The following is a 12,665-nucleotide window of genomic DNA, read 5'->3' on the forward strand; positions in this document are numbered from 1 at the left end:
TAACAAGACTATGGCCATGAAACCAGGATTTTCTGAAATAAATTTTGCAAAAATGAGAAATTAAAATGCAAATGAGATCAAAATTAACTCTAATATGACATACCATGCTTATTTATACAAATAAAACCCTAAAATGGCAAAAATATCATAAAATATCAAATTTAACTCGATTTTCGCTTCTAAATTTAAAGATAAACTAACATATAAAGAAAATGAACTTGGAATTGAGCCAAATTTGACATGGACACCTAGAATAACCCTAAAAACAGAATGGAGCTAGAAAACTATTTTTTTGTTATTTTATTAATACGAAAAATAGCTAAAAATCCTAAAAAATCAAAATTTTGCCTAAATTGTTGATTCTAAATGGGATTTCGGATATCAAACTTCCATACAAATTTTCCAAATTTTATGGGGTGATAGTATACAATTAGGAAAATATTTGTGTCTTTAATACCTTCTGGTTTTGACCTATGGTCAGAGCTGGACAACTCCGGCAAAAGGGATCGGAATCCGACGACTCTAGGATTTGGAAGAAACAGATAGGTTTCAGAAGAAAATGTCAGAAAAATAGAAGACATATGAGAAATTGTCTGAAATTATGAGAAAATGTTTCTGACAAACAGAGGCAAATTTCATATTTTTACATTATTGGGATTTGGGTTATGGTTTGGAAATGGGCATACTGTTAACAGAGACCTATATCTCTGGAAATTTTGGATATGAGAATCTGTCAGACAGAAAAGATAATTTTTGGAAAAAAACTTGGACAATCTCAAAAATTCCTAATTTTTGGGAAATGATAAAGGAATGGGTTATAAACAACTTTTGTGTTCAAAGTTTTTGCACTCGAGCTACGGGTTGAGCGGACACAACACGTTAGGGTCTGTCTATACCCTGACAAGGAAAAATCAAGATTTTCCCAGAGGTCTGAGAAAATTGATTTTTAACAGAGGTCAAATCTACTTATAAAGATCCCAAAATTTTCAGACAATTAGTAGATTCCATCTAAATCTACTGTAATTTTTAGGGGGGAATTTGGATCTCCCATCTAGGATATCTCATAGGTTCTTGTCTGCTACAACTGAATTTGGAGTTTCTAGAGAATAGAAAACCTGATTTAGGGTTTGATTTGCTAGAAGGGGCTCTAAAACCCAAATGGACTCAAATTTTCAGTAGAATATCACAGATAAACTAAGACACTCACAAATAAGTTTTCTAGAATTTATGAATAAAAAATTATTCATAAAATAACGATTAGAATACATGCCTAAAATCAAAACTATGTGCTATCAATGAAATCATACTAAATAGTATAAAACAATAAAACAAAATAAACGTAACATGAAGAAAGACATGAAATATATCTAAAACTATGAATAAATAAATAAAATCAGGGAGGCATGTAAATCATTTTTTTTATTTCGGCTATTGACATTAGGGAATCTGATCCATCTTCCGAACGGATCCCCTATTTGTATAGCCATTGACATGAATGAACACGATTTTCATTTTATTCAAAATCAAAGCTTTGAAAATCGTAAATCTAATTTTGAACTGGATTTCCCTTAGATTCATGCAAAATCTCATAGAAACCTTTATCCACTTCATGCAATCAAGGAGCTTTACCTTGGATGTGTTGACTTCTAATGGAGAAGGCTTGGATCGGCTACACCAAGGAGGATGGTTATATGGGAGGCCTGCAGCTGGGCTTCAAGGAGGTTAGAGGCTGGTGTTGGAAGGTGGAAGGCACTAGTGGTGAAGATGGCTGCAGTCTTGTGCTTGAAGGTGCTGGAGATGGCTGGACCGGCTGGGAGGAGTGGCTGGAAGAAGGAGGTCCGGCTGGTGAAGGTGGTGATCCAAGGTTGGAGGTGAAGGTGGTAGCTCCGGCTGCAAGTGCTGCTTCAAAGCCGCTGAAGGTGGTGGCCACCAATAGTTGGAACCCAAATTGAAGGGGCTGCTGTGTTGAGGAGGTGAAGAGAAAGAGAGAGGCGTGAGATGGAGAGGAGATGGGAAACCATCTAATGCCCTTCCCTTCCTTTTTTTTTTAAACTTAGGCTTTAATGAATTAGGGCTAAGGTTTTTAATGAGAGGCTAATGAGAAGGAAAGAAAAGCACGTGAATGGGCTGGAGAAGGGAAAGAAGAAAGGGAAGGGAAGAAGGAAAGAAAGAAAGAAAAGAAGAAAAGGAAGGAAGAAGGAAAAGAAGAAAGGAAAGAAAAGAAAGAAGAAGAAGGAAAGGAAGGGAAGAAAGAAAAGGAAGGAAGAAGGAAATGGGGTTGGAGGCTTGGTCGACCCCCTTGTGGGTCCCACCTCCTCTCACAAAAAAAAAATAAAAATAAAAAAATAACAAAAATAAAAAAGAACGAAAGAAAGCAAAAGATAATTTTTTTTTTTATTTTAAAATGAAAATGTAGGTTTCAGAGTCGGCTCACTTTCCAAATTTGAAATTCACTTTGAGAATCATAGGGGTAGAATGGTCTTTTTAGAAAGATTTCTGACAAGATGAGTTGTTTTTGGTAGTTTTTGAAACGAGCTTGGATTTTGAAGTTCAATACCCCGTTGTGAAGCAAATCTAGCATTGAATTTAAAAAATTGAATTTGAAATAAATCCAGATTATTTTTCTTGAGAAAATATTTCCAAATTTAGACTCCCGGGGGTTAAAATGTCAATTTTGGAAACCCAGGCTTTGAAATTCATTTCTGAAAACTTTTAAAACTCAATCTGGATTGAAATTTATAAAACTGGAGTTCTGGACTTCGAAAATGAACTGAAATGTGATGAAATGTTATAAAATGCTAAGAAATGATATGAAATGATGAGAAATGACATAAAATGCTATGCGAAATGCAGACCCTGAATAAAGAATTTTGGATGTCAAACCCCGATTGACACTTGTACAAGTTCAAAAAGTGTTAAAATTGATAAAATTTGCAAAATGGTTCAAAAAATGGTTTTTGGGTTCTATTGAGCTAGGGTGACACTGAAAATTAGGGTTTGAGCTGGATTGAACTGAAATGATATGGATTGAGCTGGGTTTTAGAGTTTCAGAACTCAAATGAACTAACCAGACACTGGCTCAACTGACCTTTCCGACTAAATTTTCAAGAAAAACTGCCATTTTTAGAGAAATGGTGCGGAATGGTCACTGGAGTGAAGTGAATTACGAATATGAACTAGGTTTGAGCTGAAACAAAGGTCAGTAATACTGACATAAAATAATATCAAAGTTTGAACACTAGCTCAACTGGCTGAACTCAGCTCAATTTCAGCTAAAAGAGCTGAAACAGGCTAAAATGGGCTCCGAGACTCTTGGACATGGTTTTGAACTTAAATTGGAGCGCTTGAACTCCTGATGAGCTCAAGCTAGACTCAAAGGAATATGACTGACTGTGAATGACTGACTCGAAGATAATTGGCTTGGATTTGAGTGAGAAATGAGCTCATTTCTGAAGAAATGATCCCATTTTGGCAGGAATGGTCAGAAATGAAAATTGCCTTCTCACTATGATCTCAGATGAGCTTTAAATGACTGATATTTTAACTGTTTTGAACTGACCAATGAGTCTGGTTGACTCCGATTGACTGGAGTCCGGGAGGACCTAGGGGTAAAATGGTAATTTTCCTAATAAAAATGGGTAAAGTGGTGATTTTCTGAAACAGACTAGAGGTTTGACTCCTACACTGACCTAACAAGGTTGGCACAGCACGAGAAGGGTTGTTTGAGAATGTATGAGAAAAATTTGGGGTGTTTACAAGATCTCCTCTTGTTTGGGCGTGTAGGATGGAGTCCCACGTGGTACCCAACCCTACACACGAGCAAGGTGGAGAGAAGGAAGGTCAGCTATGGTGGGAGACCCACGATTTTAGGAGAGAGAGAGAGAGAAAGAAGAGAAGAAAATGACTTTCTCTTTCTTCTCATAGGTTAAATATGCTAGGGTTTTAAGTGGATGGCTGAGATTAAAAGTTAGAAATGAATGGCTAGGATGTATGGCACATGCCCTTCTAGGTGATGGCATCCTTGTAATATTTTAGTTCTACTTTTCCAATACCAATAGGCTTAATTCGTTTGAATTTCTCTGAAAACTTTTTAAAAATGCCACCGCCCAGCTGGTCAACCGTTGACCAGCTGGTCCACCAAGGCCAAAGACGTCTGAAAAGGTGGTCGACAAAGTGCTTAGGTCATCCCAACCTAGTTGGACCTACGACCAACCTAAATAATAAATATTATTAAATTTTATTTACACACTCAATTTCAACCAAATAATTAAGACAAATTCTTATTTAAATTCCCAATTGCAACTAAATTTTCAAAGAATATTTTTTATATTTTCATCACTTACGAAAATTGCTCCCGTTAAGACCCATATTCTATCGATATACGCTTTCCAGTAATTCACATGAAATAATGAGGTTTTTTTCTCGTTTGGGCCTCAAATTCGAGGATTGACTAATCATATATATTATAAATTTAATTTAAGGTTCTCAAAAATTAATGTATTATGGATTGCTTTCATTCATGTCGTACATCTTACTTACGCGATTTAGGGTCTTGTATATCCATACTTATATACATATACATATGTATAATGCAAAACTATATGTGAAAACCTCATAATTAATACAACCATTTACCATCACTAGATCACATCATACATTGCATTTTCTCAAAAAAATCTCGGGTCTTACAGTTCCAGCTCAAACTCAGCTCCTGTTTGTAACTCACTTCACTCTAGTGATCATTTCTCACCATTTCTCTGAAAATGGTATCATTTCTTGACCATTCAGTCTAAGAGTTTAGTTGAGCCAGTGTCTCGTCAGTTCATTTGAGTTCTAAAACCCTATAACTCAGTTCATTCCAGCTCATTTCAGTTAAAACCCTAATTTTCAGTGTCACTCTTGGCCCTATAGAGACCAGAAATCGTTTCTTGAAACATTTTGCTCATTTTTGTCAAAATTATCATTTTTTAGACTGATACAAATGTCGATCGGAGTCCAATATCTAAATTTCTTCATCCATGGTTTGCATTTCTGATGACACTCCATATCATTTCTCATCATTTCATTGCATTTCATCTCATTTTCGAGATTCAGAACTCCAACTTTGAAAATCTCAATCCAGATTCGAATTCCAAAGCTTTTTGAAATCAATTTCAGACCCTGGGTTTCTAAAATTGACATTTTTACCCCCAGTACTCTAAATTTAGAAATATTTTCTTGTGAAAATAATCTAGATTCCTTTCAAACTTGATTTTCAAATTTTCAAACTGGATCTACTCTGCGAAGAGGGATGGAACTTCGAATTCTAAATTTTATGCAAAACCTTTTCTAAAAAACCGTGTGGGGCCCACCCCAAGGTGGCAACACACATTCTTTTTTATTACTTTATTAGTTTCAAAATAATGTGTGGGCCCATTCCAAGGTGGAGCCTCATTCAAAATTGTCAAAAAGAACAAAAATTCTAAAAAAAAAAAGAATTTTTCTTTTATTTACTTATTCCTTTTTTTTTGGCCTAGGAGAAGTAGGGCCCACCAAGGTGGTCGACCCCCTCTCTCTCTTCTCTTCTCCACTTTCCTTTTCTCTCCCTCTTTTTCTTTCATTTCTTCATTTCTTTTCTATCTTTTCTTCTTCCTTCTTTCTTTCTTTTCTTTCCTTTCTTCCTCCCCCCTTGCCGCCAGCCCTTCTTTTTTCTTTCTTCCCTTTCTTCCTTCTTTCCTTCTTCCTTTCCTCCCTTTCTTTTCTTCTTTCTTTCTTTTTCTTTCCTTCTTTCTTTCCCTCCTTTTCTTCTCCCTTTCCCCCTTTACTATTAATCACCCTTCCCTTTCTAATTTCCCTAGCCAACACATCACACGGTGAGCATTGAAGTCCCTCTCACATTCACGCCTAAACCTATCTCTCCTCTCTCCTTTCTAACTCTCCAAAGTCCCGCTTGGATCCCCTCTCCAGCTAGCTACCATCTTCAACCCATCATCCTTGGCAGTAGCCTCCTCGCCAAAACAACCACCTGCTGCTGACGCCCAGCATACACAAGGGGACGCCCAGCCACAACTTACCTCCAACCCCTCCATTGGTGCAACAAATCACCTCCAGCTTCCATCTCCTTTGGTGCAGCAAGGATCAAGACCACAGCTATCTCCAGCCACTTGCTTTAGCCCCTCTAGCCTCCACCCTGTAGTAGTCATCTTTAGCAGCTCCATCATCACAGCAAGGCCCCAAGGTAATGAATCTCCTCTGCTTTTTATATTTCATTGGTTTACGGTTATACGGATGAGATGATTCATCCATTCTATGGATGAAATCCTTCATCCTGATAGCCAACATAAATTTCGAGTATACCTCCCTGATGATTTCATATTTCATCATCATTGTCATATAGATTTCATGTTTATAAGCCATGTATTTAGTTTATTTCATAGATTTATAATCATCTTATTCATTTAGTTTAGCTCTTATTAATGTTTATAGCTTTTTAATTCACGCATACAGTCCAATCATCATTTTCTATAGAGGTTTTTATCAGTAAATCTTGATTTTTTTATGGTAAATGCATGTGTTTGTTCTTGATCTCATAAAAAACTGGATTGATTTGAGGTCGGAAACTCCATTTTAAAAATACAACACCAAACCGGGATTTCAATCCTGTGAAAACAATGGATATACATTTAGCAGAGTTGTCGATCCAAGATCTCTTTCATGGGAGATCCAATTCATAATCTGTAAAATACAGTGGATTCATAGAGAGATCTAGTATTTTACTGAAGTTTACTGACTTTTTATGCTAAAAATTGCTTACTTTCAAAAATCGGTTTCCATGGACCATTTTGTAATACTTGTTACAGATTTGTTGGAGCTCTAGATTGACTTAATCAACTGTGGCCTTCTGACCTGTAAGTTGGATGCTCTGTCTGTCAAAAGAGGAATTGTTTCTCATGATATTCTCTGTTTTTTACCAGAATTTTAGGATTTTAGGATTTAGATTTCTATTTTTTCTAGATTTTAAAAGTTTACCTATCGATTCCCTGTTATTACAATTTCGTCAGATTTAGGGGTATGTTAATCCAATGTGTCCTCTGTAACCGTAGATTCAATGCCAAATCTGTAAAAAGAGACTATAATTCTTTGTTTGTCTGCCACATCCTCCTAAAATTTCAAGATTTTTGGTTTTTGTTTACTATTTTTTCCATAATTATAGACAGAAGCCTGTCATTTTTCACGCAAACATCATCCTTTCAAAATTTGCATTCTTCAAAAACTTCATAGCACATGCCTGATTCTCTGTGCACTTAGAAAATAGTGCATGATTTAAATATTTGAGCTTAGTTGAGCACACTTTTGATCCTTAGTTCAATTACCTCTGGTAAAGGCGCCATGAATGATTGAACCTCGTACTGATAGGCGAGTCCCATTCTACGGAATTTTCCCACAAATTTCAAAAATGGAGGCGAGTTATTTTCAAACACCATTTTCAAAACTTTGGTCGAGTTTGACTCGCAGAATCTTTTATCTCTCTCACTGAGGGAGAAAAAAAATTTGCGATGATAACAGGTTTGGCGACCAAGATGGGACCTATCTCTGCCTGATCAATCGTGTGCTTGGGTTTAGCTCAATTATCACAATCGTACTGTATGAAATGTCAACTTTTACTTTCTAATATCATGTGAACCTAGGAGCCTAGACTCGAACCCAGCTGACATGGATTGCATGTAGACTAGGCATGGATTGGTAAAGCCAAATCCTCATAAGATTCGTACTCTCTAGATCTAGTTTTTAATACCGATTTTTCTTAAAGTTTTCGATCTCAAATCGAATCCTCCTCTCAAGATCAGCCCTCGTACTGGTTATTTTCAAAAATCTTGATCTTAAAATCAGACCATTTTCAAGACCTAGTTCTCGTACTGGTCATTTTTAAAAAATTTGATCTTAGATCAAACCATTTTCAAGACCTAGTCCTCGTACTGGTCATTTTTAAATTTTTTTATCTTAGATCGAACCATTTTTCAAGACCTAGTCCTTGTACTGGTCATTTTTAAAATTTTTGATCTTAGATCGAACCATTTCCAAAGACCTAGTCCTCGTACTGGTCATTTTTAAATTTTTTTATCTTAGATCAAACCATTTTCAAGACCTAGTCCTCGTACTGGTCACTTTTAAAAATTTTGATCTTAGATTGAACCATTTTCAAGACCTAGTCTTCATACTGGTCATTTTAAAAATTTTGATCTTAGATCAAACCATTTTAACGACCTAGTCCTCGTACTCGTCATTTTTAAAAAATTTGATCTTAGATCGAACCATTTCCAAAGACCTAGTCCTCGTACTGGTCACTTTAAAAAACTTTTGATCTTAGATCAAACCATTTTCAAGACCTAGTCCTTGTACTGGTTATTTTCAAAAAAAATTATCCCAGATCAAACCATTTTCAAGGTATCCGATCTTAGATCGAATCAATTTTGAAACCCAGTCCTTGAACTGGTCATTTTTCAAAATTTTCGATCGTAGGTTGAATCATTTTCTAAATCCAATCCCAACACTGGTCATTTTCAAAATTCCCGATCTTAGATCAAACCCAATTTTCTAAAAATTCAGTCCTCGCACTGGCAATTTTTGAGGATTCGATTATCAGATGAAACATTTTTTTTCAAAATCCAGCCTTCGAGCTAGTCAAACTCCCAAATTCAATTTTGTGCTTCACAATCAAACCTTCGGGTTGTAATTTCTCAATTTCTATCATTTTCCAACCTTCGGGTTGCAATTTCTCAATTCGTTGCAATTTCTCAATTCCAATCATTTTTTCAATCTTTGGGTTGCAATTTCTCAATTTCTATCATTTTCCAACCTTTGGGTTGCAATTTCTCAATTTCTATCATTTTCTAACCTTCGAGTTGCAATTTCTCAATTTCAATCATTTTTTCAACCTTTGGGTTGCAATCTTGTCATATGACAATCATTTTTCAACCTACGGGTTGAAATTTTGCCAATGATGGTTTTTTCAACCTTTGAGTTGAAACCCATGTTCAAGTTGGCCCAATATCTCAAATCAGTCATTTCGCTTGTGAAGGACCCTTTCTTACAGGGAGAGTTTGAAGGGACCCATTTCTTCACGAACTGTTTGCAAAACAATAATTTCTTATTTTACACAAAGAAACCCTCATTTTCTTTTGTGGCCCTCCAATTTTTCATTTTGGCCTCCCCGTCATAGAGGATCCTTTTTCAGGAAGAGTGTGATGGACTCGCTCCTCTATGATATATTTTCTGACTCATTTTCGGTCACCTTTCCATAAGAGAAGCCTAAGGTTAGGGAGTTTTGACAAAAACTTAATTTCAATTAGAAAGTTATGTTTTACAAACACCTCCTTTTTAGGGAAAATAGAAGTATTTCTTGCCACCTCATTCAGGTCAAGGGTTAAACCTGAATTTCTCTTGGAGAAAAGAGAAGTAATTTACAACCATGGATTTATTAATTTGACATCAGGTAATTCTTTCACTAAGGATTTCATGACATCTTGCCAATTTGTTACTAAAACTATTTGTTGATTTCAAAATTTTATTGTACAAAAGGATCACCTCAAGTCATCTCTAGTATTCTTTCTCAAAAGGGCAAAACTTCTTGTAAAAAAAAGAGCAAAATTTAATTCTTTCCTTGTTGGTCAACTGAAAGGATGAAGGAAAAAACTCTAATATGACCGCAAAGGAACATTCAATGATTTTGAAAAACCAAAATGAATTGATATTGATCATAGCTATGGCGCATTTTTAAAAGATGATTTTTTGGCAATAAGGCAGTGAAAATATCCTGAGCGATAAAGAATCCACTCAATTTTCTCAATAGTGCAAGCATAATTGATTAACTACATAAGGGATCTCTCTACTATCGTCAAGTTGAAGATCGATAAGCAAGTTGGACCCCCAGGGACAAAGAAGATTCAGATCATCTCCGAGTTGAAGGGACATGTGACGTATCCTTCCAGAAAAAGTTTAAACCATAGCCAAGTTGAAGGCTGATGTGATGAACCTCTCGACAAACCCTAAAAGATACTTGATTTATGTTATACTAAAAAGATTTTCAATCAAAGAGACAATATCTAATCCTTGAGGAGAAAGAAGACTAGGATCACCTCCAAGTTGAAGGACCGTGTGATGTACCCTTCCAGAGAAAATTAGAATATCTCCGAGATGAAGGATGATGTGATGAACTTCTCACCAAACCCCAGGAGAGCTTAATTTCTATGTCTTAAAAAGAGGGCAAAAAGATCATCATGGGAAAACCCTAGATATCAAACTGTTAAAATTGCAAGAAATTATCTTTTCTTATGCAAAATTCTTTCATTAGTATCTTTTCATCATTTGCTTTTATGAAACTAAGAATAATCCCTCTCTTTTTATATGAAGGAAATGGATAACTTCCTTAAAGAAACCCAACAACAACTAATTTGAATTTGATTCTTGATGATAGGGAGTTAAAACTCGTTGGAGAAAATACTCTAGGTAAAAGAGGGAATATCTTTTGTACATACGTGCACATTTTCAACATTTGAATCAACTACAGTTTTATCTTGTTGGCAATATTTCTAGGCTATCTTGACATGAAATAAGAACTTGATTTCCTCTTGATAGATCTTGGCGCCCCCATTCATCCCTCTTTAGGACTTGATAATAGGAGTTTTCAAGGTCCTTCCCTTCTATTTAGTCTGAGTGCTCGGGCTCTCAGATCTGCACATTTATTTGTTTTCCCCATTGTCTCACCAGTCATGAGACGCCCCATTCCAGACCATTTTCAAGCTTTAGAGACCCCATTTTTCTTACCTTTTGCAACCCTTTCCAGATTCTTTGTGCGAAATCCGGAAGACCCATCATGCTTTCCCCATTCTGACGAGGAATCCATATTTTTCATATCCATTCAGGTCAAGGATTATCCCTGAACCTCATTCTGATGAGGTATTTTTTTTCCCGCTCAGGTAAGGGTTAAATCTGAACCTTATTCTAACGAGGTATATTTCTCTTTCCCATTCAGGTAAGAGTAAAACCTGAACCTCATTTTGACAAGGTATTTCTCTTTCCCGTTCAGGTAAGGGTTAAACCTGAGCCTCGTTCTGATGAGGTATATTCTCTTTTCTCATTCAGGTAAGGGTTAAACCTGAGCCTCATTCTGACGAGGTATATTTCTTTTTCCGTTTAGGTAAGGGTTAAACCTGAGCCTCATTCTGATGAGGTATTTTTTATTCCCGTTCAGGTAAGGGCTAAACCTGAATCTCATTCTGACAAGGTATTTCTTTTCCCATTCAGGTAAGGGTAAAACCTGAGCCTCATCCTGATGAGCTACATTTTTCGTCCCATCCAGGTTAAGAGCTAAACCCGAATCTCTATAATTTCAAAATCTTATCTTGTCTCAGCCGCGAGACCTCTCTATATTCAAAATCTTCCTTCTTCAAAGCTTCAGGGACTTCATTTTTTTTTTACCTTTTGCAAATCTCTTTCAAATTCAAAAGACCCATCACAGTTTCCTAATTTCTTTTATCCAATCATTTCACTCTTGAGGATTTCATCCTCCTCGAAGACATTCAAGATAAGGTGCAAAACCTGAACCTCACTTCATGAAAATCATTTTTACAATCAATTCTTTTGCACCCAGTCAGATTTTCCCTAACTAGGGTTTTTTATTTTTGAAATTTTGTGTATTTTTCTTTGCTACTAAGCTTGGCTTTCAACCGGCTTAGCAGCAAAGAGGGGCATCTGTAAAAACCTTAAATTTTTTAAATCCACTCTGGATATTTCTCTTCGCATATGCCAAAACCCTGCAGGCCAGTATCGAGTCTCACCCCTAGGTTCACCCTGGTCTAGAGATCAGTCTACCCTCACTTCGTCAATAAAATGACCATTTTACCCCTAAGTCACCCTTAATCCTCTAGTCAGTTAGACTTAGTCAAAGATCAGTTTAAGTTCAGAAAAGCTAGAATGTCAGTCATTTCTAGCTTCATTGAGCTCACGATGAGTAGTGTCAGCCCATTTCAGCTAAAATTAGTTCATTCCTCGCAAAATAAGCTCATTTTTAGCTCAAAATCTAGCCAGATTGTCCCTGAGTCAGCCAAACCCAATAGATCATATCCCCAGGAGTCTAACATGAGTGTATCTAGAGTTTGAATGATCCAGTTTCACTTCAAAATCACTTTTTACACACTCGGGCCTTCATTTTAGCTCATTCAAGTGCAATTCAGTCCAAATCAAGCTAACCTCAGTTGGTTGAGCTAGTGTTCTAGCTCTAGATTTAGTTCATTTGAGTATAGCTGGTTTCAGATTCAGTTTATTACAATCTAGTCCAGTTCAAATTAGTTCAGACTAGTCTAGTATCATGTTTTTGTCCCTTGCAGGGCGAAGACCAAAAAAAAAATATCTGGGACACTGTTTCCAACAATTTTTAAATTGGGACAGATCCCAAATTCGGACTTGGATCATTTTCTTCATATAACATCTTATCAATATCTGAGATTCAATCCATTTCAATTCGTATATTGGATCTAATACTGGATCTGATGTCTAATTTCTTCCCGAACATAGATTTTTCATCTGATTCGTTCAGAAATCTATATCCAGAGTCTAATTCATTCTTTGAACCTGAAATGTCTCAACAGATATCCAGGATCCAATTAAGTCATTCAGGATCCTTTTCA

Source organism: Nuphar pumila, chromosome 7, assembly GCF_984573655.1.
Source record: "Nuphar pumila chromosome 7, dmNupPumi1.hap1.1, whole genome shotgun sequence".
Lineage (NCBI taxonomy): Eukaryota > Viridiplantae > Streptophyta > Magnoliopsida > Nymphaeales > Nymphaeaceae > Nuphar > Nuphar pumila.